The sequence below is a fragment of the Musa acuminata genome, chromosome BXJ1-1, assembly GCF_036884655.1.
Source record: "Musa acuminata AAA Group cultivar baxijiao chromosome BXJ1-1, Cavendish_Baxijiao_AAA, whole genome shotgun sequence".
Lineage (NCBI taxonomy): Eukaryota > Viridiplantae > Streptophyta > Magnoliopsida > Zingiberales > Musaceae > Musa > Musa acuminata.
This window is the reverse complement of record NC_088327.1, coordinates 26,734,129-26,757,207: the sequence shown is the minus strand read 5'-3', so window position 1 is coordinate 26,757,207 and position 23,079 is coordinate 26,734,129. Positions and strand designations below refer to the sequence as shown.

The following is a 23,079-nucleotide window of genomic DNA, read 5'->3' as shown; positions in this document are numbered from 1 at the left end:
GTCAAAGGGGGCCGGCAGAGCATCGCAGGCTCTAAGCAATATCCCACAAAGCGGGACCCCACAAAGCGGGCAAATAAGCGCATACCAGAATATCCCACAAAGCGGGACCCCACAAAGCGGGAAAATCAGCGCATACCCTTTACCATTTCTGGCAAAGGTCCAGACAATCCCACAAACACCAGAGTACAAAAGGGCAGTACGAACAATAAATAGCATATATCGGAAGCACACGCGGAACAACAAACGTACATGTGCCTTTACGAGTCAAATATGATGCAAGGAACAAATCTCTCACAAATGTATTCAGATTTGGAAACGAAATGAAAGCAAGAGCATTCAAGGATTCCAAACAATCATATATAGCTCAATTCAAATAAGAAGGTTAGATAAATTCAATGTCAAAATGAATGAACTGGAATAGGCACATATCGGGAGCAAATGCGGAACAATGGAATATACATGTGCCTATATGGGTCAATACGATATAGCATAAACGTTCCACAATGGTTTTCAAGAATGCAATAATTTTAAGGACAAGAGTATACAAGAACTCAAAGCAGTAATATAAAGCTCAATTGAATAAGAAAGCTAAAGGATATCAACTTCCAAAGGAATGAAACCAGAATATGAGAAATCGACCAAAGCTCGATTTCTGGCAGAATACAAGAGGCACATTGAACAAATGATTCAAACTATCAATCGTGCTCCAATTTACTCAGAAATAATCATTGGATAATACTTTCAGATAAGACAGGCTTCATAGGAATTGAACTGTCCAACAGAGAGAGTTACAAATAATTTGGTAAGCAAGTGTCGTAGAACAAAATCTCTGTTGGCAGAATTCATAATGTCCGATTCAACAGATAACTGGGCAGGTGTTTGGATTCCAAATCTTTCAATCCATACATCAAAGAAAGGTCTACGAGTCTAGTTTCCAATGAAATCAGTTTTGAACAAATCAGAGTTTCCAACAAAGACTTATAGGCAGCTCGGTATCAAAAGGTCAGAATCTCAAAAGTTGCACAGATTCGAATCGTTACGTTTAAACAGGAGATATAACAAATGCAAGGCTAGAACAATTCAAAGTTCCTCATATTCAAAGCAAATGTAGAGATAAAAATGGCAGTGAGGAAGATCAGGATACTTGCAATAAGACATATCAGAGCAATTATAGGAGAAACGATCAGGGAACTTGCAATAGAAAGGATCGAAACAAGTGGGAAACTTGCCTTTCAAAGATTTCGATCCGAAGATCCAAAGAAGGTGCCAGCCCAAATCCTTCTACTTTTCCTCCGTGTCCTCTCTCTGTTTCGTTTTGTGCTCCCGTTTTCTTCCTTTCTTCGCAACTACACCACGTGTCGAACATCGAGGCACAGTCACCTGCTCTCTCTTACTCTCATTCCTTCTTTTTCTTTCCCAAACGCAGCTGCCACAGCCGCCGCCGTTGCCGCTGCTACAATCGCAGCCCCTTCCACCGCACTACCTTCCTTCCTCCCTTCTCTCGCAGACATAACTGCTGCATACGCAGTCGCTGCCGCTGCGGCCGCAATCCCGTCCGCAGCCCCTTTTTCCCCCCTTTCCTTTCCTTTCTTTCCCAGCTGCAACTGCCGCAGTCGCAGTCGCAGCCATGGCCGCAGCCACCACAACCGCAGCCTCTTCTTCCTCTGCTACTCTATTTCCTCTCCTACTTCTCTTCCAACTGCAGCTGCCACTGCCGCAGCTGCCACCCCTTCTCCTCTTCCTCTCTTCTTCCTCTCCTTCCCTTTCTCTTCTTCTTCCTTTCCTTCTCTTCTTTCCCAGCCACAGCTGCAGCTGCCATCACCGCAGCCGCAGCCCCTTCTCCTCTTCCTCTCTTCTTCCTCTCCTTCCCTTTCTCTTCTTCTTCCTTTCCTTTTTCTCTTTCCCTGCCACAGCTGCAGCTGCCATCGCCGCAGCCGCAGCCCCTTCTCCTCTTCCTCTCTTCTTCCTCTCCTTCCCTTTCTCTTCTTCTTCCTTTCCTTTTTCTCTTCCTCTTTCCCTGCCATAGCTGCAGCTGCCACAACCGCAGCCGCAGCTACTTCTTTCCCTTCTCCTCTTCCTTCTCCTTCCTTTCTTCTTCTTCTCTCCCCGCTGCAACTGCTGCAGTCGCGGCCGCAGCCACGGCCGCAACCTCTCCCTCCTCCCCTGCTCATCTTCCTCTTCTTCTTCTCTTCCAGCTGCAGCTGCCATCGCCGCAGCTGCAGCCCCTTCTTCCCCGGCGTCACACACACCCTCTCCTTTGTTTCCTCTGCAGGAAACAGAGGTATCACACCTCTTTCTCTTCCTCTTCTTCTTCTTCTCCTCTTCCCCTCTTCCCTTTTCCTCCCCAAGGCCACACATCTCCTCGCTGCAGCCTTGCCGCAGCTATCTTCTTCTTCTTCTTCTTCTTCTTCTTCTCTTCTCCCTCTTCTTCCTCTCTTCTTCCTCCTCTCTTCTTTTCCCTCTTCTTCTTCTTTTCTTCACTCCTCATGCCCCACCGCTCCTCTCTGTTTCTCGAAGAAACAGAGAGTGCGTGGGAGGCGGTGGGATAAAACCGAAATTTTCGGTTTTTCTTTATTTACTTCTTTTTACAACTTAACAGTTTAGTCTTTGAAATTTCTATATTTACATATAGGTCCTCCGATTTATAAATAAATCTTTATTAATAATTTTTAAAAGCGAGGGATATTACAGTCACCCATCCTAGTACTACTCTCGCCCAAGCACGCTTAACTTCGGAGTTCCGATGGGATCCGGTGCTTTATTGCTGGTATGATCGCATCGGTTTTGGGTGCTTCGTCCCTCGCCTATCTGCACGTCGCGGCCGGCGCATCAACGTCCGGAGCCTCTTGCCTGTCACGAAATCGTCGGCGCTTTCTCGAACGATCACGAAATCCCTATTGGAAGCTCTCTCCGAGCCCTAGCCCAACGACCGCGTATCGGTCATGGCAAGCTCGCGCCGAAACCATCGACACTAACTCGAACGATCTCGGAATCGCTATTGCGACCCCAATCCGGAAAGCTCTCTCCGAGCCCCACGATACTGACAGCGTAGCAGTCATGGCAAATTCCGCGCCCCAAAACAATCGTCTCGGAGGTCTACGGGAGATGTTTCGCATCTTGGGAAGCAAAAAGGAGTGCAACACGAGGACTTCCCAGGGGGTCACCCATCCTAGTACTACTCTCGCCCAAGCACGCTTAACTTCGGAGTTCTGATGGGATCCGGTGCTTTAGTGCTGGTATGATCGCACCGGTTTCGGGTGCTTCGTCCCTCGCATATCTGCACGTCGTGGCTGCAGCATCAACGTCCGGAGCCTCTTGCCCGTCATGAAATTGTCGGAGCTTTCTCGAACGATCAAGAAATCCCTATTGGAAGCTCTCTCCGAGCCCTAACCCAGCGACCGCATATCGGTCACGGCAAGCTCGCGTCGAAACCATCGGCACTTTCTCGAATGATCTCGGAATCGCTATTGCGACTCAAATCCGGAAAGCTCTCTCCGAGCGCCACGATACTGACTGCATAGCGGTCACGGCAAATTCCGTGCCTCAAAACAATCGTCTCGGAGGTCTACGGGAGATGTTTCGCATCTCGGGAAGCAAAAAGGAGTGCAACACGAGGACTTCCCAGGGGGTCACCCATCCTAGTACTACTCTCGCCCAAGCACGCTTAACTTCGGAGTTCCGATGGGATCCGTTGCTTTAGTACTGGTATGATCGCACCGGTTTCGGGTGCTTCGTCCCTCGCCTATCTGCACGTGGCGGCCAGCGCATCAACGTCCAGAGCCTCTTGCCCGTCACGAAATCGTCGGCGCTTTCTCGAACGATCACGAAATCCCTATTGGAAGCTCTCTCCGAGCCCTAGCCCAATGACCGCGTATCGGTCACGGCAAGCTCGCGCCGAAACCATCGGCACTTTCTCGAACGATCTCGGAATCGCTATTGCGACCCCAATCCGGAAAGCTCTCTCCGAGCCCCACGATACTGACAGCGTAGCGGTCATGGCAAATTCCGCGCCCCAAAACAATCGTCTCGGAGGTCTACGGGAGATGTTTCGCATATCGGGAAGCAAAAAGGAGAGCAACACGCGGACTTCCCAGGGGGTCACCCATCCTAGTACTACTCTCGCCCAAGCACGCTTAACTTCGGAGTTCTGATGGGATCCGGTGCTTTAGTGCTGGTATGATCGCACCGGTTTCGGGTGCTTCGTCCATAACCTATCTGCACGTCGTGGCCGGAGCATCAACGTCCGGAGCCTCTTGCCCGTCACGAAATCGTCGGCGCTTTCTCGAACGATCACGAAATCCCTATTGGAAGATCTCTCCGAGCCCTAGCCCAATGACCGCGTATCGGTCACGGCAAGCTTGCGTCGAAATGATTGGCACTTTCTCGAACGATCTCGGAATCGCTATTGTCGCCCCAATCCGGAAAGCTCTCTCCGAGCCCCACGACACTGACAGCGTAGCGGCCACGGCAAGTTTCGTGCCCCAAAACAATCGTCTCGGAGGTCTACGGGAGATGTTTCGCATCTCGGGAAGCAAAAAGGAGTGCAACACGAGGACTTCCCAGGGGGTTACCAATCCAAGAACTACTCTCGCCCAAGCACGCTTAACTTCGGAGTTCTGATGGGATACGGTGCTTTAGTGCTGGTATGATCGCACCGGTTTCGGGTGCTTCGTCCCTCGCCTATCAGCACGTCGCGGCCGGCGCATCAACGTCCGGAGCCTTTTACCCGTCACGAAATCGTCGGCGCTTTCTCGAACGATCACGAAATCCCTATTGGAAGCTCTCTCCGAGCCCTAGCCCAACGACCGCGTATCGGTCATTGCAAGCTCGCGCCGAAACCATCGGCACTTTCTCGAACGATCTCGGAATCGCTATTGCGACCCCAATCCGGAAAGCTCTCTCCGAGCCCGACGATACTGGCTGCATAGCGATCACGGCAAATTCCGTGCCCCAAAACAATCGTCTCGGAGGTCTACGGGAGATGTTTCGCATCTCGAGAAGCAAAAAGGAGTGCAACACGAGGACTTCCCAGGGGGTCACCCATCCTAGTACTACTCTCTCCTAAGCACGCTTAACTTCGGAGTTCTGATGGGATCCGGTGCTTTAGTGCTGGTATGATCGCACCGGTTTCGGGTGCTTCGCCCGTCGCCTATGTGCATGTCGCGGCCGGTGCATCAACCGTCTCTCGGGAAGCAAAAAGCTGTTCAACACAAGGACTTCCCTGGGGGTCACCCATCCTAGTACTACTCTCACCCAAGCACGCTTAACTTCGAAGTTCCGATGGGACCCGGTGCTTTATTGCTGGTATGATCGCATCGGTTTTGGGTGCTTCGTCCCTCGCCTATCTGCACGTCGCGGCCGGCGCTTCAACGTCCGGAGCCTCTTGCCCGTCACGAAATCATCGGCGCTTTCTCGAACGATCACGAAATCGCTATTGCAAGCTCTCTCCGAGCCCCAGCCCATCGAATGCGTATCGGTCACGGCAAGCTCGTGCCGAAACCATCGGCACTTTCTCGAACGATCTCGGAATCGTTATTGCGACCCCAATCCAGAAAGCTCTCTCCGAGCCCCACGATACTGACTGCATAGCGGTCACGGCAAATTCCGTGCCACAAAACAATCGTCTCGGAGGTCTACGGGAGATGTTTCGTATCTCGGGATGCAAAAAGGAGTGCAACACGAGGACTTCCCAGGGGGTCACCCATCCTAGTACTACTCTCGCCCAAGCACGCTTAACTTCGGAGTTCCGATGGGATCCGGTGCTTTAGTGCTGGTATGATCGCACCGGTTTCGGGTGCTTCGTCCCTCGCCTATCTGCACGTCGCGGCCGGCGCATCAACGTCCGGAGCCTCTTGCCCATCACGAAATCGTCGGCGCTTTCTCGAACGATCACGAAATCCCTATTGGAAGCTCTCTCCGAGCCCTAGCTCAACGACCGTGTATCGGTCACGGCAAGCTCGCGCCGAAACCATCAGCACTTTTTCGAACGATCTCGGAATCGCTATTGCGACCCCAATCCGGAAAGCTCTCTCCGAGCCCCACGATACTGACAGCGTAACGGTAACGGCAAATTCCGTGCCCCAAAACAATCGTCTCGGAGGTCTACTGGAGATGTTTCGCATCTCGGGAAGCAAAAAGGAGTGCAACACGAGGACTTCCCAGGGGGTCACCCATCCTATTACTACTCTCGCCCAAGCACGCTTAATTTCGGAGTTCCGATGGGATCCAGTGCTTTAGTGCTTGTATGATCGCACCGGTTTTGGGTGCTCCGTCCCTCGCCTATCTACACGTCGCGGCCGGCGCATCAACGTCCAGAGCCTCTTGCCCATCACGAAATCATCGGCGCTTTCTCAAACGATCACGAAATCCCTATTGCAAGCTCTCTCCGGGCCCCAGCCCATCGACTGCGTATCGGTCACGGCAAGCTCGCGCAGAAACCATCGGCACTTTCTCGAACGATCTCGGAATCGCTATTGCGACCCCAATCCGGAAAGCTCTCTCCGAGCCCCACGATACTGATAGCGTAGCGGTCACGACAAATTCCGTGACCCAAAACAATCGTCTCGAAGGTCTACGGGAGATGTTTCGCATCTCGGGAAGCAAAAAGGAGCGCAACACGAGGACTTCCCAAGGGTTCACCCATCCTAGTACTATTCTCGCCCATGCACACTTAACTTCGGAGTTCTGATGGGATCCGGTGCTTTAGTGCTGGTATGATCGCACCGGTTTCTGGTGCTTTGTCACTCGCCTATCTGCACGTCGCGGCCGGCGCATCAAAGTCCGGAGCCTCTTGCCCATCACGAAATCAGCAACGCTTTCTCGAACGATCACAAAATCCCTATTGCAAACTCTCTCCGAGCCCTAGCCCATCGACCGCGTATCGGTCACGGTAAGCTCGCGCTGAAACCATCGACACTTTCTCGAACGATCTCAGAATCGCTATTACGACCCCAATCCGAAAAGCTCTCTCCGAGCCCCACGATACTGACAGCGTAGCGGTCACGGCAAATTCCGTGACCCAAAACAATCGTCTCGGAGGTCTACGGGAGATTTTTCGCATCTCGGGAAGCAAAAAGGAGTGCAACACGAGGACTTCCCAGGGGGTCACCCATCCTAGTACTACTCTCGCCCAAGCAGGCTTAACTTCGGAGTTCCGATGGGATCCGTTGCTTTAGTGCTGGTTTGATCGCACCGGTTTCGGGTGCTTCGCCCCTCGCCTATCTGCACGTCGCGGCCGGCGCATCAACTTCCGTAGCCTCTTGCCCGTCACGAAATCATCGGCGCTTTCTCAAACGATCACGAAATCCCTATTGCAAGCTCTCTCCGGGCCCCAGCCCATCGACTGCGTATCGGTCACGGCAAGCTCGCGCAGAAACCATCGGCACTTTCTCGAACGATCTCGGAATCGCTATTGCTACCCCAATACGGAAAGCTCTCTCCGAGCCCCACGATACTGACAGCGTAGCGGTCACGGCAAATTCCGTGACCCAAAACAATCGTCTCGGAGGTCTACGGGAGATTTTTCGCATCTCGGGAATCAAAAAGGAGTGCAACACGAGGACTTCCCAGGGGGTCACCCATCCTAGTACTACTCTCGCTCAAGCAAACTTAACTTCGGAGTTCTGATGGGATCCGGTGCTTTAGTGCTGGTATGATCGCACCGGTTTCGGGTGCTTCGCCCGTCGCCTATGTGCATGTCGCGGCCGGTGCATCAACCGTCTGGAGCCTCTTGCCCGTCACGAAACCGTCGGCGCTTTCTCGAACGATCACGAAATCCCTATTGCAAGCTCTCTCCTAGCCCCAGCCCATCGACTGCGTATCGGTCACGGCTAGCTCGCGCCGAAACCATCGGCACTTTCTCGAACGATCTCGGAATCGCTATTGCGACCCCAATCCGGAAAGCTCTCTCCGAGCCCCACGATACTGACTGCGAAGTGGTCACGGCAAATTCCGTGCCCCAAAACAATCGTCTCGGAGGTCTACGGGAGATGTTTCGCATCTCGGGAAGCAAAAAGGAGTGCAACACGAGGACATCCCTGGGGGTCACCCATCCTGGTACTACTCTCGCCCAAGCATGCTTAACTTTAGAGTTCTGATGGGATCCGGTGCTTTAGTGCTGGTATGATCGCAGCGGTTTCGGGTGCTTCGTCCCTCGCCTATGTGCCCGTCGCGGCCGGCGCATCAGCGTCCGGAGCCTCTTGCCCGTCACGAAACCATCGGCGCTTTCTCGAACGATCACGAAATCCCTATTGCAGGTTCTCTCCGAGCCCCAGCCCATCGACTGTGTATCGGTCACGGCAAGCTCGCGCCGAAACCATCGGCACACTCTCGAACGATCTCGGAATCGCTATTGCGACCCAAATCCGGAAAGCTCTATCCGAGCCCCACGATACTGACTGCGTAGCGGCACGGCAAATTTCGTTCCCAAAAACAATCGTCTCGGAGGTCTACGGGAGATGTTTCGCATCTCGGGAAGCAAAAAGGAGTGCAACACGAGGACTTCCCAAGGGGTCACCCATCTTAGTACTACTCTCGCCCAAGCACGCTTAACTTCGGAGTTCTGATGGGATCCGGTGCTTTAGTGCTGGTATGATGGCACCGGTTTTGGGTGCTTCGTCCCTCGCCTATCTGCACGTCGCGGCTGGCGCATCAACGTCCGGAGCCTCTTGCCCGTTATGAAATCGTCGGCGCTTTCTCGAACGATCATGAAATCCCTATTGCAAGCCCTCTCCGAGCCCTAGCCCATTGACCGCGTATCGGTCACGGCAAGCTCGCACCGAGACCATCGGCACTTTCTTGAACGATCTCGAAATCGCTATTGCGACCCCAATCCGCAAAGCTCTCTCCGAGCCCGACGATACTGACTGCGTAGTGGTCACGGCAAATTCCGTGCCCCAAAACAATCGTCTTAGAGGTCTACGGGAGATGTTTCGCATCTCGGGAAGCAAAAAGGAGTACAACACGAGGACTTCCCTTGGGGTCACCCATCCTAGTACTACTCTCGCCCAAGCACGCTTAACTTTGGAGTTCTGATGGGATCTAGTGCTTCAGTGCTGGTATGATCGCACCGGTTTCGGGTGCTTCGTCCCTCGCCTATCTGCACGTCGCGGCCTGCGCATCAACGTCCGAAGCCTCTTGCCCGTCACGAAATCGTCGGCGCTTTCTCGAACGATCACGAAATCCCTATTGGAAGCTCTCTCCGAGCCCTAGCCCATCGACCGCGTATCGGTCACGGCAAGCTCGCGCCGAAACCATCGGCACTTTCTTGAACGATCTCGGAATCGCTATTACGACCCCAATCCGGAAAGCTCTCTCCGAGCCCCACGATACTGACTGCGTAGTGGTAACGGCAAATTCCGTGCCCCAAAACAATCGTCTCGGAGGTCTACGGGAGATGTTTCGCATCTCGGGAAGCAAAAAGGAGTGCAACACGAGGACTTCCCAGGGGGTCACCCATCCTAGTACTACTCTCGCCCAAGCATTCTTAACTTCGGAGTTCTGATGGGATCCTGTGCGTTAGTGCTGGTTTGATCGCACCAGTTTCGGGTGCTTCGTCCCTCGCCTATGTGCACGTCGCGGCCGGCGCATCAATGTTCGGAGCCTCTTGCCCGTCACGAAACCGTCGGCGCTTTCTCGAACGATCACGAAATCCCTATTGCAAGCTCTCTACGAGCCCCAACCCATCGACTATGTATCGGTCACAGCTAGCTCGCGCCGAAACCATCGGTACTTTCTCGAACGATCTCGTAATCGCTGTTGCGACCCAAATCCGGAAAGGTCTCTCCGAGCCCCACGATACTGACAGCGTAGCGTTCACAGCAAATTATGTGCCCAAAAACAATCGTCTCGGAGGTCTACGGGAGATGTTTCGCATCTCGGGAAGCAAAAAGGAGTGCAACACGAGGACTTCCCAAGGGGTCACCCATCCTAGTACTACTCTCGCCCAAGCACGCTTAACTTCGGAGTTCTGATGGGATCCGGTGCTTTAGTGCTGGTATGATCGCAACGATTTCGGGTGCTTCGTCCCTCGCCTATGTGCACGTCGTGGTCGGCGCATCAACGTCCGGAGCCTCTTGCCCGTCACGAAACCGTCATCGCTTTCTCGAACGATCACGAAATCCTTATTGCAAGCTCTCTCCGAGCCCCAGCCCATCGACTGTGTATCGGTCACGGCAAGCTCGCTCCGAAACCATCGGCACTTTCTCGAACGATCTCGGAATCGCTATTGCGACCCAAATCCGGAAAGCTCTCTCCGAGCCCCACGATACTGACTGCGTAGCGGTCACGGCAAATTCCGTGCCCAAAAACAATCGTCTCGAAGGTCTACGGGAGATGTTTCGTATCTCGGGACACAAAAAGGATTGCAACACGAGGACTTCCTAGGGGGTCACCCATCCTAGTACTACTCTAGACCAAGCACGCTTAACTTCTGAGTTCTGTTGGGATCCGGTGCTTTAGTGCTGGTATGATCGCACCGGTTTCGGGTGCTTCATCCCTCTCCTATCTACACGTCGCGGCCGGTGCATCAACGGCCGTAGCCTCTTGCCCGTCACGAAACCGTCGGCGCTTTCTCGAACGATCATGAAATCCCTATTGCAAGCTCTCTCCGAGCCCTAGCTCATCGACTGCGTATCGGTCATGGCAAGCTCGCGCCGAAACCATCGGCACTTTCTCGAACAATCTCGAAATCGCTATTGCGACCCAAATCCGGAAAGCTTTTTCCGAGCCCCACGATACTGACTGCGTAGCGGTCACGGCAAAGTCGGTGCTCGAAAACAATCATCTCGGAGGTCTACGGGAGATGTTTCGTATCTCGGGACGAAAAAGGAGTGCAACACGAGGACTTCCCAGGGGGTCACCCATCCTAGTACTACTCTTGCCCAAGCACGCTTAACTTCGGAGTTCTGATGGGATCCGGTGCTTTAGTGCTAGTATGATCGCATCGGTTTCGGGTGCTTCGTCCCTCGCATATGTGCACGTCGCGGCCCGCGCATCAACGTCCGGAGCCTCTTGCTCGTCACGAAACCGTCGGCGCTTTCTCGAACGATCACGAAATCCCTATTGCAAGCTCTCGCCGAGCCCTAGCCCAACGACTGCGTACCGGTCACAGAAAGCTCGCGCCGAAACCATCAGCACTTTCTCGAACGATCTCGGAATCGCTATTGCGACCCCAATCCGGAAAACTTTTTCCGAGCCCCACGATACTTACTGCGTAGCGGTCACGGCAAATGTCGTGCCCGAAAACAATCGTCTCAGAGGTCTACGGGAGATGTTTCGTATCTCTAGACGCAAAAAGTAGTGCAACACGAGGACTTCCTAGGGGGTTACCCATCCTAGTACTACTCTCGCCCAAGCACGCTTAACTTCAGAGTTTTGATGGGATCCGGTGCTTTAGTGCTGGTATGATCGCACCGGTTTCGGGTGCTTTGTCCCTCGCCTATCTGCATGTCGCGACCGGCGCATCAACGTCCGGAGCCTCTTGTGTCACGCCCCTCAAAATATCGACAATATTTAAAATTTTTTCAACACAAACCAATCCAAGATCCAAACACACATTTGAGGTCACTAAGAAAACATTCAGATCAAAAATTTCACCTCTATAGTCTACAAATTCATAACCTTGTGCAGTTTATAAACGTCCCACACATCACTCGATAATTCAAACAAACTGAACTTAACTCATCAAAATAATAACCACAACATAATTTCACAAGTGGGGAAATCTATGCAGTCACCAAACCAACGATTACCATAAGTTCGTATCATTACATGAATTTAACTTAACATTCCAAAATCCTAAACATGAGGGATCCTTTAACTTACACAAAATCCACAGGTTTAGATTCATCGTCAACATTTCATGAAATGCAGAGTGGCTTATATAACAAATACATATATGCTAACACAGATCTGCCCAAAATCTTCTAACTTTCCACTGCCTCAGCCCAATCTTAACATTTAAGCAAGCGATACGCTATCCTGAAAAATTTATCAACAAACGGGGTGAGCATATAGAGCTTAGCAAGTGACTAACATATCCATATCAAAATAGGACAATTTCCAAAGAGATAAAGTTTCATAATACGAGGCAGAATATACGAATTCATAGATATAATATCATTAGGTGCAGAATCATAATTGTCATTTCAATCATACATATTTGGTTCATAACATACTGGGCATAGAGTAATTGGAGCATATCAAAAACGAATGAAACGTTTTGGAGCATAACAATAACAAATGAACCATATCGGAGCTTATCAATGGCATATGAAATGTTCCGGAGCATATCAACAGCGTATGGAACATTTCGAAGCATATCAACAATGAATGAAACATTTCGGAGCTTATCAATATCACATACCAAACAGAAGCTCAAACGTCGTCTTTGACGTTGCATTCATATCATTCTTATCCAAAGCATGTACAAAAACACATAACTAAAGCTCTGGATATCATATCAAATATACAGAAGGTGTAGTGGGACCTCAAACAGAACGTGATACATCCATTTCTGAATGATCACCAGACAGAAGTCTCCCACGTCTGGGAGCTCCATCCACCCACGTCTAGGTGAAGTCAGAAGGGGCCGACAGAGCAACGCAGGCTCTAAGCACATACCCTTTACCATTTCTGGCAAAGGTCCAGACAGTCCCACAATCACCAGAGTACAAAAGGGCAGTTTAACAATAAGTAGCATATATCAGAAGCACACGCGGAACAACAAAAACATACATGTGCCTTTTCGAGATAATATGATGCAAGGAACAAAGCTCTCACAAATGTATTAAGATTTGAAATGAAATGAAAGCCAGAGTATATTGGGATTCCAAGCAATCATATTTGGCTCAATTCAAATAAGAAGAATAGATGAATTCAATATCCAAAGGAACGAAACAGAATACGCGAAATCGACCAAAGCTCGATTTCTGACAGAATTCCAATGGCACATAGAACAAATATTTCAGATTATCAATTATGCTCCAATACCCATAAGAAAACTACTGTCAAAAGATATAGCAATCTGTTTTCTATCAAAACAAGTTTCATACGAATCAGGGTTTCCCACAAGGAGTTACCTTTGATTTGGTAACACAAGGTCAAGGACACAATCACTGTTTTGCAGAATACATAGGGTCGGATTCAACAGATAATAGGGTAGGCATTTGAATTCCAAAATTTTCAAACTATATGTCAAAAGAAAGGTCTACAAGTCTAGTTTCGGACGAAGTCAGTTTGGTACAAATCAGAATTTTCAACAGAGAGTTATAGGCATTTTAGTATCGAAAGGTCAGAAATCTTACTCCCTGTTTTGCAGCATCTATAGGCTTATTTGAAACAGATGATTGGGTAAGTATTCGGTGTCCAAAATCTACAAATTCAGTGTCAAAAGAAAGTTATAAGAGTCTAATTTCAAACAAAATAGTTTCTGCCTGAATTCACATTTTGTACTAAAAATTATAGCTGAAACAGTGTATAGGGGTCAGTTTACCGAAAAAATTTCAGAATCCATGGTTCTATGTCCAAAGAGAGTCATATCAGTTTCTAGATAGAAATCCTTCAGTTTATTTTGAAACAACATAAAAAACAGAGACTAATTTTCTATAGGATGGGGTTAGAAACACTTACCTTTGGGAATTTTGACCCTAAGTGAAAGGATTTGGGCAAGAACCCTTAAAGCCCCAAATTTTTTTTTCTTCTTCTTCTTCTTCTTCTTCTCCTTCTTCTTCTTCTTCTTTCTTTCTTTCCCTGATCATCCACGCAGCTGCCTTCTCTGCTTCCTTAAGAACGAAGACAGAGAGGCTTAAGCGGTGGAATTTGTCATTTTGTGCGTTTTGCAGTTTAGTCCTTGTTTTTATCATATTCACGATTAGGTCCTTAGGGTTTACATATAGGTCCTCAGATTTTTTTTTTTTTTTTTTTTGAACAGATCTCCCGAATCTTAACAATAAGTTACCTCTGATTCATACTCTATTTCTTTTGTCAATTTAAAATAGATGCTTACATTATCACCAGAAATTTATACGAAAATTCGGAAATGAGGGATGTTACAGTCTCCCCCCCTTAAAAGAAAAATTTAGTCCTCTAAATTTATCGTACCTCTATCGATGAAAAGACGGGGGTACACCTTTTTCATTTCCTCCTCTAGCTCCCAAGTTGTCTCCTCTCCAGAATGATGTCTCCAAATTACTTGAACCAGTGGGATGACCCGATTCCTTAGGACTTTTTCTTTCTTATCAACAATCTGAATAGGCTCTTCCATATAAGATAAATCTTTATCGATCTCCACCAGCTCATATTTAATGATGTGAGAAGGGTCATATATATACTTCCTAATCATCAAGACATGAAATATATCATTGACATGGCACAATGCTGGTGGCAAGGCAATCCTGTAAGCGACAGAACCAACCCTCTCAAGAACCTCAAAAGGTCTAATAAATCTTGGGCTTGATTTTCCTTTCTTCCCAAACCTTATAATGCCTTTGGAAGGGGAGACCTTTAAGAATACAAAATCTCCGATTTCAAACTCAATATCTCGTTTTCTATTATCGGCATAACTCTTTTGACGACTCTGAGTAGTTTTTAACCTTTTCCTTATTACTTGAATTTTCTCGGTAGTTTCTTGTACCTTGTCCGGTGCTAACAGCTTCCTGTCACCAACTTCCTCCCAACATATGGGTGTTATGCACTTTCGCCCATATAAAGCTTCATAAGGAGCCATCTGAATACTTGAATGATAACTATTATTATAAGTGAACTCAACAAGTGAAATATCTTTATCCCATTCACCTTTCCAATCCATAACATAGGCTCTAAGTAAATCCTCAAGTGTTTGAATTGTTCTTTCTGACTGACCATCAGTCTGAGGATGATATGCAGTACTAAACTTGACTTTAGTGCCCATAGATTCCTGTAATCTTCTCCAGAATCTAGAGAGAAATCTGGAGTCTCTATCAGAGATGATCTCCTTTGGAATACCATGAAGTCTTACTATTTCATTAACATATAAATCTGCAAGTCTATCAAGTGAATAAGTCATATTAATCGGTAGGAAGTGTGCAGATTTTGTTAACCTATCGATGATAACCCAAATAGCATCATGCTTTCTAGAGGTTTTGGGTAGTCCTGAAACAAAATCCATAGTAATACATTCCCATTTCCATTCAGGAATATCTAAAGGTCGCAACAACCCTCCAAGTCTTTGGTGTTCTATTTTGATTTGCTGACAAGTCAAACATTTTGAAACATACATTGCAATTTCCTTCTTCAAGCCTTCCCACCAATAATGACTTTGAAGATCTCTATACATCTTAGTGCTCCCAGGATGTATGGTGTACTTCGAAGTATGACTTTCCTTTAGGATTTGATTCTTGATATCCGGTTCATTTGGTACACATACTCTCTCCCCAAATCTCAATAGGCCATCCTTTGAAACTTGAAATTGTGGCTTCAATTCCTTTTCTACTTCATTCCTCAAGTAGATTAAATATGGATCTCATAATTGTCCTTCCTTAGTTTGTTGAATAAGATCAGATTGCACTTGAATGGAGGCCATCAATATTATCGAGTCTTGCTCTTTCCTCAAAGCTTTCAAATCAAAATTTTCTTCTAATAACTTCCATTGCTTCACGACTAGACTAGCCATAAAACTTGTAGATTTCCTACTAAGTGCATCAGCTACAACATTGGCTTTGCCCGGGTGATAACGGATGGCACAATCATAATCCTTCAGAAGTTCTATCCATCTTCGCTGCCTCATGTTTAACTCTTTCTGAGTGAAAATATATTTTAAACTCTTGTGATCAGTAAAGATTTCAAACTGTCGACCATACAAATAATGTCTCCAAATCTTTAGAGCAAAAATAATTGCTTCCAATTCCAAATCATGAGTTGGATAATTCAATTCATAACCTTTAAGTTGCCATACGCAATTACTCTCCCTTCCTACATCAAAACACATCCTAGGCCCTTTCTTGAAGCATCAGTATAAACTACAAACTCATCACTACCACTTGGAATAGTGAGAATAGGGGCACTAGTCAATCTTCTTTTTAACTCTTGAAAACTTTGCTCACAATCATCACCCCTTACAAATTTCATATTCTTCTTAGTGAGTTTAGTGAGAGGTTGAGCAATTCGAGAAAATCCCTCCACAAATCTCCTGTAATAACCTGCCGTGCCCAAGAAGCTTCTAACCTCCGTTACATTTGTTGGTACTTCCCATTCAACAATAGCTTCTATTTTTCTTGGATCAACAGATATACCCTTCCCTGAAATCACATGGCCTAAGAAAGCAACTTCATTCAACCAAAATTCACATTTGCTGAACTTTGCATATAACTTCTTTTCTCTTAGTATGGACAATACATTTCTCAAGTGTTCCTCATGCTCTTGATTACTCCTTGAATACACCAATATGTCATCAATAAATATAATTACACAGATATCCAAGAGCGGTTGAAATATCCTATTTATTAGTTCCATAAAAGCTGCAGGGGCATTTGTCAAACCAAAAGGCATCACCAAGAATTCATAATGACCATATCGAGTTCTGAAAGCTGTTTTTGAAATATCCTCCTCCTTGATCTTCAACTGATAGTAACCTGACCTCAGGTCAATCTTAGAGAATACTTGTGCACCCTGCAGTTGATCAAACAAATCATCAATTCTAGGTATGGGATACTTGTTTTTGATGGTCACCTGATTCAACTGTCTATAATCAATACAAAGCCTCAATGTTCCATCCTTCTTCTTCACTAATAGTACCGGAGCACCCCATGGGGATACAATGGGTCGTATGAAACCCTTATCTAATAATTCTTGTATTTGCTTCTTTAATTCCTCTAGCTCGAGTGGTGCCATTCTGTAGGGAGGCTTAGATATTGGGGTTGTACTGGAGACCAGATCAATAGCAAATTCACCCTCTCTATCTAGAGGTAAACCAGGCAAGTCATCTGGGAATACATCAGGGAATTCTTTGACCACTGAAATTTCATCTAGGTGGGTTTCCTGATTTGAATGCTCCTTTACACACACCATATAACAAAAACAACCTTTCTGCATAAGACGATAAGCTTGAAGTGCTGATATCAAGCAAGGAGGCTGATCTGGTATGCAGAAAGTAATTATTTTCTTGTAACAATCAATACTAGCGTGATGAGAAGATAACCAATCCATGCCAAGTATAATATCAAAACCCTGGATCTCTAGGAGAATCAAATCAGCAAAGAGTTCGTGGTCTCCAATAGAGATCAAACAAGATGGGTAAACCAAGTTTGTTGCCAATGAATCTCCAACAGCAGTTGTTACATATAACATATAATCCAGGGGTTTAGGTAGAATATGCAAGTGACAAGCAAAATATTGTGAAACAAACGATAAGTTGGAGCCGGGATCAAACAAAACTTTTGCATTTCTTTTAGAAACATGAAGAATACCTTCCACCACTGATTTAGAAGATTTAGAATCTTGTTCAGTGATAGCGTACACTCTAGCATGGGCTGAGGGTCTAGGAGACAGTGGCTCTTTCTTCTTCCTCAAAGGGCAATCTTTTATTTGATGATCCAACTTTTCACAACCAAAACATGCTCCAGTCACCCGAAAACACTGACTTGTTTCATGATTTAATCCACATTTTGCACATGACTGAGTCCCTCTGCAATGGTTTCCATTTCTCAAATCCAGATGTCTTAAACCTCTTGTTACTAGCTTCATATTCATTTTCTCTCCTGCTTTTGCTAGTAAATTTGTCCTTTTTGTTCTTGCCAATGATTTCTTGAATTTCCTCCACGTCTCGTTCAATTTTTAAAGCTCTTTCTACCGTATCTGCATATGTTTGTAGTTTTAAAGCTGACATTCGGCTTCTTATTGCTGGCCGTAATCCCCTTTCAAACCTTCTTGCTTTTCTAGATTCATCATCAGTCATATGTGTGGCAAACCTGGAGAGCTCAGTGAATTTAGATTCATACTTTGTAACCGTCATACTTCCCTGGATAAGATTCAAGAACTCCAATTCTTTTTGCTCTCTCATACAATCTGGAAAATATTTATCATTAAACTTTTCTTGGAATAACTTCCATGTCATTGGCTCATGTTTGATTTCAGACATCCTCTTAATCATTCTCCACCAGTGTTCAGCTTCTCCTTCCAACATAAAGGTGGCAAGAAAAACCTTTCGATCATCAGGGTAATTTAAGGCATCAAATATTTTCTCTATCTGCATCATCCATCGTTCTGCCACCATTGGATCAGACTCACCACTAAAACTGGGAGGACTAAGCTTCTTAAACTGTTCAATTCCCAACCCCGTCTGGTTTGATGTTCCTGTTCCATCATTTCTTCCTTGTAGGACAGGTTGTTGTTGTTGTTGCATCACTTGTGCCATAGTCTCCAAAGTCCGAATGATACCACTCAATTGATCAGCAGTAGATGCAACAGGAGAACCAGATGATCTCGTCATCCTTGCTTCCTAAAACATCATAAGAACATTTTCTTTGATCAATCTCTAAATGATAGTCAATAAACCTAAAAAAAAAATAATTTTCTTAGTGATTCTTAAATCATGCTCTGATACCACCACTGTCACGCCCCTCAAAATATCGATAATATTTAAAATTTTTTCAACACAAACCAATCCAGGATCCAAACACACATTTGAGGTCACTAAGAAAATATTCAGATCAAAAATTTCACCTCTATAGTCTAAAAATTCATAACCCTGTGCAGTTTATAAACGTCTCACACATCACTCGATAATTCAAACAAACTGAACTTAACTCATCAAAATAATAACCACAACATAATTTCACAAGTGGGGAAGTCTATGCAGTCACCAAACCAACGATTACCATAAGTTCGTATCATTACATGAATTTAACTTAACATTCCAAAATCCTAAACATGAGGGATCCTTTAACTTACACAAAATCCACAGGTTTAGATTCATCGTCAACATTTCATGAAATGCAGAGTGGCTTATACAACAAATACATATATGCTAACACAGATCTGCCCAAAATCTTCTAACTTTCCACTGCCTCAGCCCAATCTTAACATTTAAGCAAGCGATACGCTATCCTGAAAAATTTATCAACAAACGGGGTGAGCATATAGAGCTCAGCAAGTGACTAACATATCCATATCAAAACAGGACAATTTCCAAAGAGATAAAGTTTCATAATACGAGGCAGAATATACGAATTCGTAGACATAATATCATTAGGTGCAGAATCACAATTGTCCTTTCAATCATACATATTTGGTTCATAACATATTGGGCATAGAGTAATTGGAGCATATCAGAAACGAATGAAACGTTTTGGAGCATAACAATAACAAATGAACCATATCGGAGCTTATCAATGGCATATGAAATGTTCCGGAGCATATCAACAGCGTATGGAACATTTCGAAGCATATCAACAATGAATGAAACATTTCGGAGCTTATCAATATCACATACCAAACAGAAGCTCAAACATCGTCTTTGACGTTGCATTCATATCATTCTTATCCAAAGCATGTACAAAAACACATAACCAAAGCTCTGGATATCATATCAAACATACAGAAGGTGTAGTGGGACCTCAAATAGAACGTGATACATCCATTTCTGAATGACCACCAGACAGAAGTCTCCCACGTCTGGGAGCTCCATCCACCCACGTCTAGGTGAAGTCAGAAGGGGCCGGCAGAGCAACGCAGGCTCTAAGCACATACCCTTTACCATTTCTGGCAAAGGTCCAGATAGTCCCACAATCACCAGAGTACAAAAGGGCAGTTTAACAATAAGTAGCATATATAGGAAGCACACGCGGAACAACAAAAACATACATGTGCCTTTTCGAGACAATACGATGCAAAGAACAAAGCTCTCACAAATGTATTCAGATTTGAAATGAAATGAAAGCCAGAGTATATTGGGATTCCAAGCAATCATATTTGGATCAATTCAAATAAGAAGAATAGATGAATTCAATATCCAAAGGAACGAAACAGAATACGCGAAATCGACCAAAGCTCGATTTCTGACAGAATTCCAATGGCACATAGAACAAATATTTCAGATTATCAATTATGCTCCAATACCCATAAGAAAACTACTGTCGAAAGATATATCAATCTGTTTTCTATTGAAACAAGTTTCGTACGAATGAGGGTTTCCCACAAGGAGTTACCTTTGATTTGGTAACACAAGGTCAAGGACACAATCACTGTTTTGCAGAATACATAGGGTCGGATTCAACAGAGAATAGGGTAGGCATTTAAATTCCAAAATTTTCAAACTATATGTCAAAAGAAAGGTCTGCAAGTCTAGTTTCGGACGAAGTCAGTTTGGTACAAATCAGAATTTTCAACAGAGAGTTATAGGCATTTTAGTATCGAAAGGTCAGAAATCTTGCTCCCTGTTTTGCAGCATCTATAGGCTCATTTGAAATAGATGATTGGGTAAGTATTCGGAGTCCAAAATCTACAAAATCAGTGTCAAAAGAAAGTTATAAGAGTCTAATTTCAAAAAAAATAGTTCCTGCCTGAATTCACTTTTTGTACTAAAAATTATAGTTGAAACAGTGTATAGGGGTCAGTTTACCGAAAAAATTTCAGAATCCATGGTTCTATGTCCAAAGAGAGACATATCGGTTTCTAGATAGAAATCCTTCAGTTTATTTTGAAACAACATAAAAAACAGAGACTAATTTTCTGTAGGATGGGGTTAGAAGCACTTGCCTTTGGGAATTTTGACCCTAAGTGAAAGGATTTGGGCAAGAACCCTTAAAGCCCCAAATTTTTTTTTCTTCTTCTTCTTCTTCTTCTTCTTCTCCTTCTTCTTCTTCTTCTTTCTTTCTTTCCCTGATCATCCACGCAGCTGCCTTCTCTGCTTCCTTAAGAACGAAGGCAGAGAGGCTTAAGCGGTGGAATTTGTTATTTTGTGCATTTTGCAGTTTAGTCCTTGTTTTTATCATATTCACGATTAGGTCCTTAGGGTTTACATATAGGTCCTCAGATTCTTTTTTTTTTTTTTTGAACAGATCTCCCAAATCTTAACAATAAGTTACCTCTAATTCATACTCTATTTCTTTTGTCAATTTAAAATAGATGCTTACATTATCACCAGAAATTTATACGAAAATTCGGAAATGAGGGATGTTACATCTTGCCCGTCACGAAACCGTCGACGCTTTCTTGAACGATCACGAAATCCCTATTGCAAGCTCTCTCCTATCCTTAGCCCAACGACTGCGTATCAGTAACGGCAAGCTAGCCGAAACCATCGGCACTTTCTCGGACGATCTCGGAATCGCTATTGCGACCCCAATCCAAAAAGCTTTTTCCGAGCCCCACGATACTGACTGCGTAGCGATCACGGCAAATTCCGTGCCCGAAAACAATCGTCTCGGAGGTCTATGGGAGATGTTTCATATCTCGGGAAGCAAAAAGGAGTGCAACACGAGGACTTCCCAAGGGGTCACCCATCCTAGTACTACTCTCGCCCAAGCACGCTTACTGACTGCGTAGCGGTCACGGCAAATTCCGAGCCCCAAAACAATCGTCTCAGAGGCCTACGTGAGATGTTTCGTATCTCAGGATGCAAAAAGGAGTGCAACATGAGGACTTCCCTCGGTGTCACCCATCCTAGTACTACTCTCGCCCAAGCACGCGTAACTTCAGAGTTCTGATGGGATCCAGTGCTTTAGTGCTGGTATGATCGCACCCGTTTCGGGTGCTTCGTCCCTCGCCTATGTGCACGTCGCAGCGGGCACATCAACGTTCGGAGCCTCTTGCCCATCACGAAACCGTCGGCGCTTTCTCGAACGATCACGAAATCGTTATTGCAAGCTCTCTCCGAGCCCTAGCCCATCGACCGCGTATCGGTCACGGCAAGCTCGCGCCGAAACCATCGGCACTTTCTCGAACGATATCGGAATCGCTATTGCGACCCCAATCCGGAAAGCTCTCTCCGAGCCCCACGATACTAACTGCGTAGCGGTCACGGCAAATTTCGTGCCCGAAAACAATCGTCTCGGAGGTCTACGGGAGATGTTTCGTATCTCAGGAAGCAAAAAGGAGTGCAACACGAGGACTTCCCAAGGGGTCACCCATCATAGTACTACTCTCGCCCAAGCACGCTTAACTTCGGAGTTCTGATGGTATCCGGTGCTTTAGTGCTGGTATGATCGCACCGGTTTCGGGTGCTTCGTCCCTCGCCTATGTGCACGTCGCGGCCGGCGCATCAACGTCCGGAGCCTCTTGCCCGTCACAAAACCGTCGGCGCTTTCTCGAACGATCACGAAATCCCTATTGCAAGCTCTCTCCTTGTAACATCCCCCATTTTTAAAAATTTAGTAAAAAGGTTTGTTTGTAAAAATAAGGATTATTTAATAATTATTTTATATTAAATGATATTATATTAAAGGTTTATGGCTAGGGATCTAAGAGTAAATATTAGAAGTTTGATATAATTTATGAAAGATTCAGATTTAAGTTAGAAAAAAAATATATATATATATATAATGGACATGTGTCACTAACTAACATAAGGTTGGTGCCACTTATCTTTGCTCTAAAGATGACACCTAGCCCCTTTCATGCATGCATGACACCTTGCAACTTTTGCATTAGCCAAAACCCAAATAATTTTTTTTGGTAAGTAAAAGTAAATTGATTATGTGTAAAGTTTCTACAACTAGCTTTATCTATACAAGTCATAGACAAAGCCAAGTAACTCATAGAGTGCGAATGCGATAGTTATGACTACACATGCTGTAGACTATAACTACTTGTGGGTACATTATTTGGCATCATTCCCAAGATCTTTAGCTAATAGCAAAATTAAATTTGATAAAAATATCTTTTTCTCTTCGGGTGAAGTGCTCGGTTTTGAGATCATGCTCCATACAGGATCTTGAGTCTCTAATAATCTCTTTCAAGAGCTGAGCATTGTTTGTGTGTTGACATTCAAAGATTCTATTACATCTCTCCTTCCACATCCACCAAATAGCGCATCTGAAAGTAACCTTTGCCAGTTGTGTAAGAGGCCCTTTTCTTGAGAAACATTGCATAAGGTCGCCTAGTTCT

At 45.7% G+C, this 23,079-nt stretch overlaps 20 non-coding genes and 2 pseudogenes across 20 annotated transcripts; all 22 read right to left on the bottom strand.

Annotated features, from left to right (window-relative positions):
• Positions 1–2,670: 2,670 nt before the first annotated feature.
• LOC135592627 (5S ribosomal RNA) lies at positions 2,671–2,781 on the bottom strand (annotated as a pseudogene).
• A 350-nt stretch (positions 2,782–3,131) lies between these two features.
• Positions 3,132–3,250, bottom strand: LOC135587914 (5S ribosomal RNA). The gene has a single exon (XR_010475997.1). It is a non-coding gene; the product is annotated as a 5S ribosomal RNA (ribosomal RNA).
• A 350-nt stretch (positions 3,251–3,600) lies between these two features.
• LOC135594181 (5S ribosomal RNA) lies at positions 3,601–3,719 on the bottom strand. Its single transcript, XR_010480023.1, has one exon. It is a non-coding gene; the product is annotated as a 5S ribosomal RNA (ribosomal RNA).
• Positions 3,720–4,069: 350 nt separating this feature from the next.
• Positions 4,070–4,188, bottom strand: LOC135593075 (5S ribosomal RNA). The gene has a single exon (XR_010479389.1). It is a non-coding gene; the product is annotated as a 5S ribosomal RNA (ribosomal RNA).
• Positions 4,189–4,538: 350 nt separating this feature from the next.
• Positions 4,539–4,657, bottom strand: LOC135592388 (5S ribosomal RNA). Its single transcript, XR_010479017.1, has one exon. It is a non-coding gene; the product is annotated as a 5S ribosomal RNA (ribosomal RNA).
• Positions 4,658–5,007: 350 nt separating this feature from the next.
• Positions 5,008–5,126, bottom strand: LOC135589014 (5S ribosomal RNA). Its single transcript, XR_010476571.1, has one exon. It is a non-coding gene; the product is annotated as a 5S ribosomal RNA (ribosomal RNA).
• A 73-nt stretch (positions 5,127–5,199) lies between these two features.
• Positions 5,200–5,318, bottom strand: LOC135592512 (5S ribosomal RNA; annotated as a pseudogene).
• A 350-nt stretch (positions 5,319–5,668) lies between these two features.
• LOC135593648 (5S ribosomal RNA) lies at positions 5,669–5,787 on the bottom strand. Its single transcript, XR_010479752.1, has one exon. It is a non-coding gene; the product is annotated as a 5S ribosomal RNA (ribosomal RNA).
• Positions 5,788–6,137: 350 nt separating this feature from the next.
• On the bottom strand, positions 6,138–6,256 carry LOC135592369 (5S ribosomal RNA). Its single transcript, XR_010479013.1, has one exon. It is a non-coding gene; the product is annotated as a 5S ribosomal RNA (ribosomal RNA).
• Positions 6,257–6,606: 350 nt separating this feature from the next.
• LOC135590681 (5S ribosomal RNA) lies at positions 6,607–6,725 on the bottom strand. Its single transcript, XR_010478093.1, has one exon. It is a non-coding gene; the product is annotated as a 5S ribosomal RNA (ribosomal RNA).
• Positions 6,726–7,075: 350 nt separating this feature from the next.
• On the bottom strand, positions 7,076–7,194 carry LOC135590980 (5S ribosomal RNA). Its single transcript, XR_010478389.1, has one exon. It is a non-coding gene; the product is annotated as a 5S ribosomal RNA (ribosomal RNA).
• A 350-nt stretch (positions 7,195–7,544) lies between these two features.
• On the bottom strand, positions 7,545–7,663 carry LOC135589304 (5S ribosomal RNA). Its single transcript, XR_010476718.1, has one exon. It is a non-coding gene; the product is annotated as a 5S ribosomal RNA (ribosomal RNA).
• Positions 7,664–8,014: 351 nt separating this feature from the next.
• Positions 8,015–8,133, bottom strand: LOC135592442 (5S ribosomal RNA). Its single transcript, XR_010479056.1, has one exon. It is a non-coding gene; the product is annotated as a 5S ribosomal RNA (ribosomal RNA).
• A 349-nt stretch (positions 8,134–8,482) lies between these two features.
• On the bottom strand, positions 8,483–8,601 carry LOC135593682 (5S ribosomal RNA). Its single transcript, XR_010479774.1, has one exon. It is a non-coding gene; the product is annotated as a 5S ribosomal RNA (ribosomal RNA).
• Positions 8,602–8,951: 350 nt separating this feature from the next.
• LOC135589024 (5S ribosomal RNA) lies at positions 8,952–9,070 on the bottom strand. The gene has a single exon (XR_010476574.1). It is a non-coding gene; the product is annotated as a 5S ribosomal RNA (ribosomal RNA).
• A 350-nt stretch (positions 9,071–9,420) lies between these two features.
• Positions 9,421–9,539, bottom strand: LOC135588875 (5S ribosomal RNA). The gene has a single exon (XR_010476508.1). It is a non-coding gene; the product is annotated as a 5S ribosomal RNA (ribosomal RNA).
• A 350-nt stretch (positions 9,540–9,889) lies between these two features.
• LOC135593045 (5S ribosomal RNA) lies at positions 9,890–10,008 on the bottom strand. The gene has a single exon (XR_010479371.1). It is a non-coding gene; the product is annotated as a 5S ribosomal RNA (ribosomal RNA).
• Positions 10,009–10,358: 350 nt separating this feature from the next.
• On the bottom strand, positions 10,359–10,477 carry LOC135592459 (5S ribosomal RNA). Its single transcript, XR_010479067.1, has one exon. It is a non-coding gene; the product is annotated as a 5S ribosomal RNA (ribosomal RNA).
• Positions 10,478–10,826: 349 nt separating this feature from the next.
• On the bottom strand, positions 10,827–10,945 carry LOC135588616 (5S ribosomal RNA). The gene has a single exon (XR_010476352.1). It is a non-coding gene; the product is annotated as a 5S ribosomal RNA (ribosomal RNA).
• Positions 10,946–11,295: 350 nt separating this feature from the next.
• LOC135590020 (5S ribosomal RNA) lies at positions 11,296–11,414 on the bottom strand. The gene has a single exon (XR_010477432.1). It is a non-coding gene; the product is annotated as a 5S ribosomal RNA (ribosomal RNA).
• Positions 11,415–21,598: 10,184 nt separating this feature from the next.
• On the bottom strand, positions 21,599–21,717 carry LOC135592422 (5S ribosomal RNA). Its single transcript, XR_010479041.1, has one exon. It is a non-coding gene; the product is annotated as a 5S ribosomal RNA (ribosomal RNA).
• Positions 21,718–22,067: 350 nt separating this feature from the next.
• LOC135594224 (5S ribosomal RNA) lies at positions 22,068–22,186 on the bottom strand. Its single transcript, XR_010480036.1, has one exon. It is a non-coding gene; the product is annotated as a 5S ribosomal RNA (ribosomal RNA).
• Between the last annotated feature and the right edge of the window lie 893 nt (positions 22,187–23,079).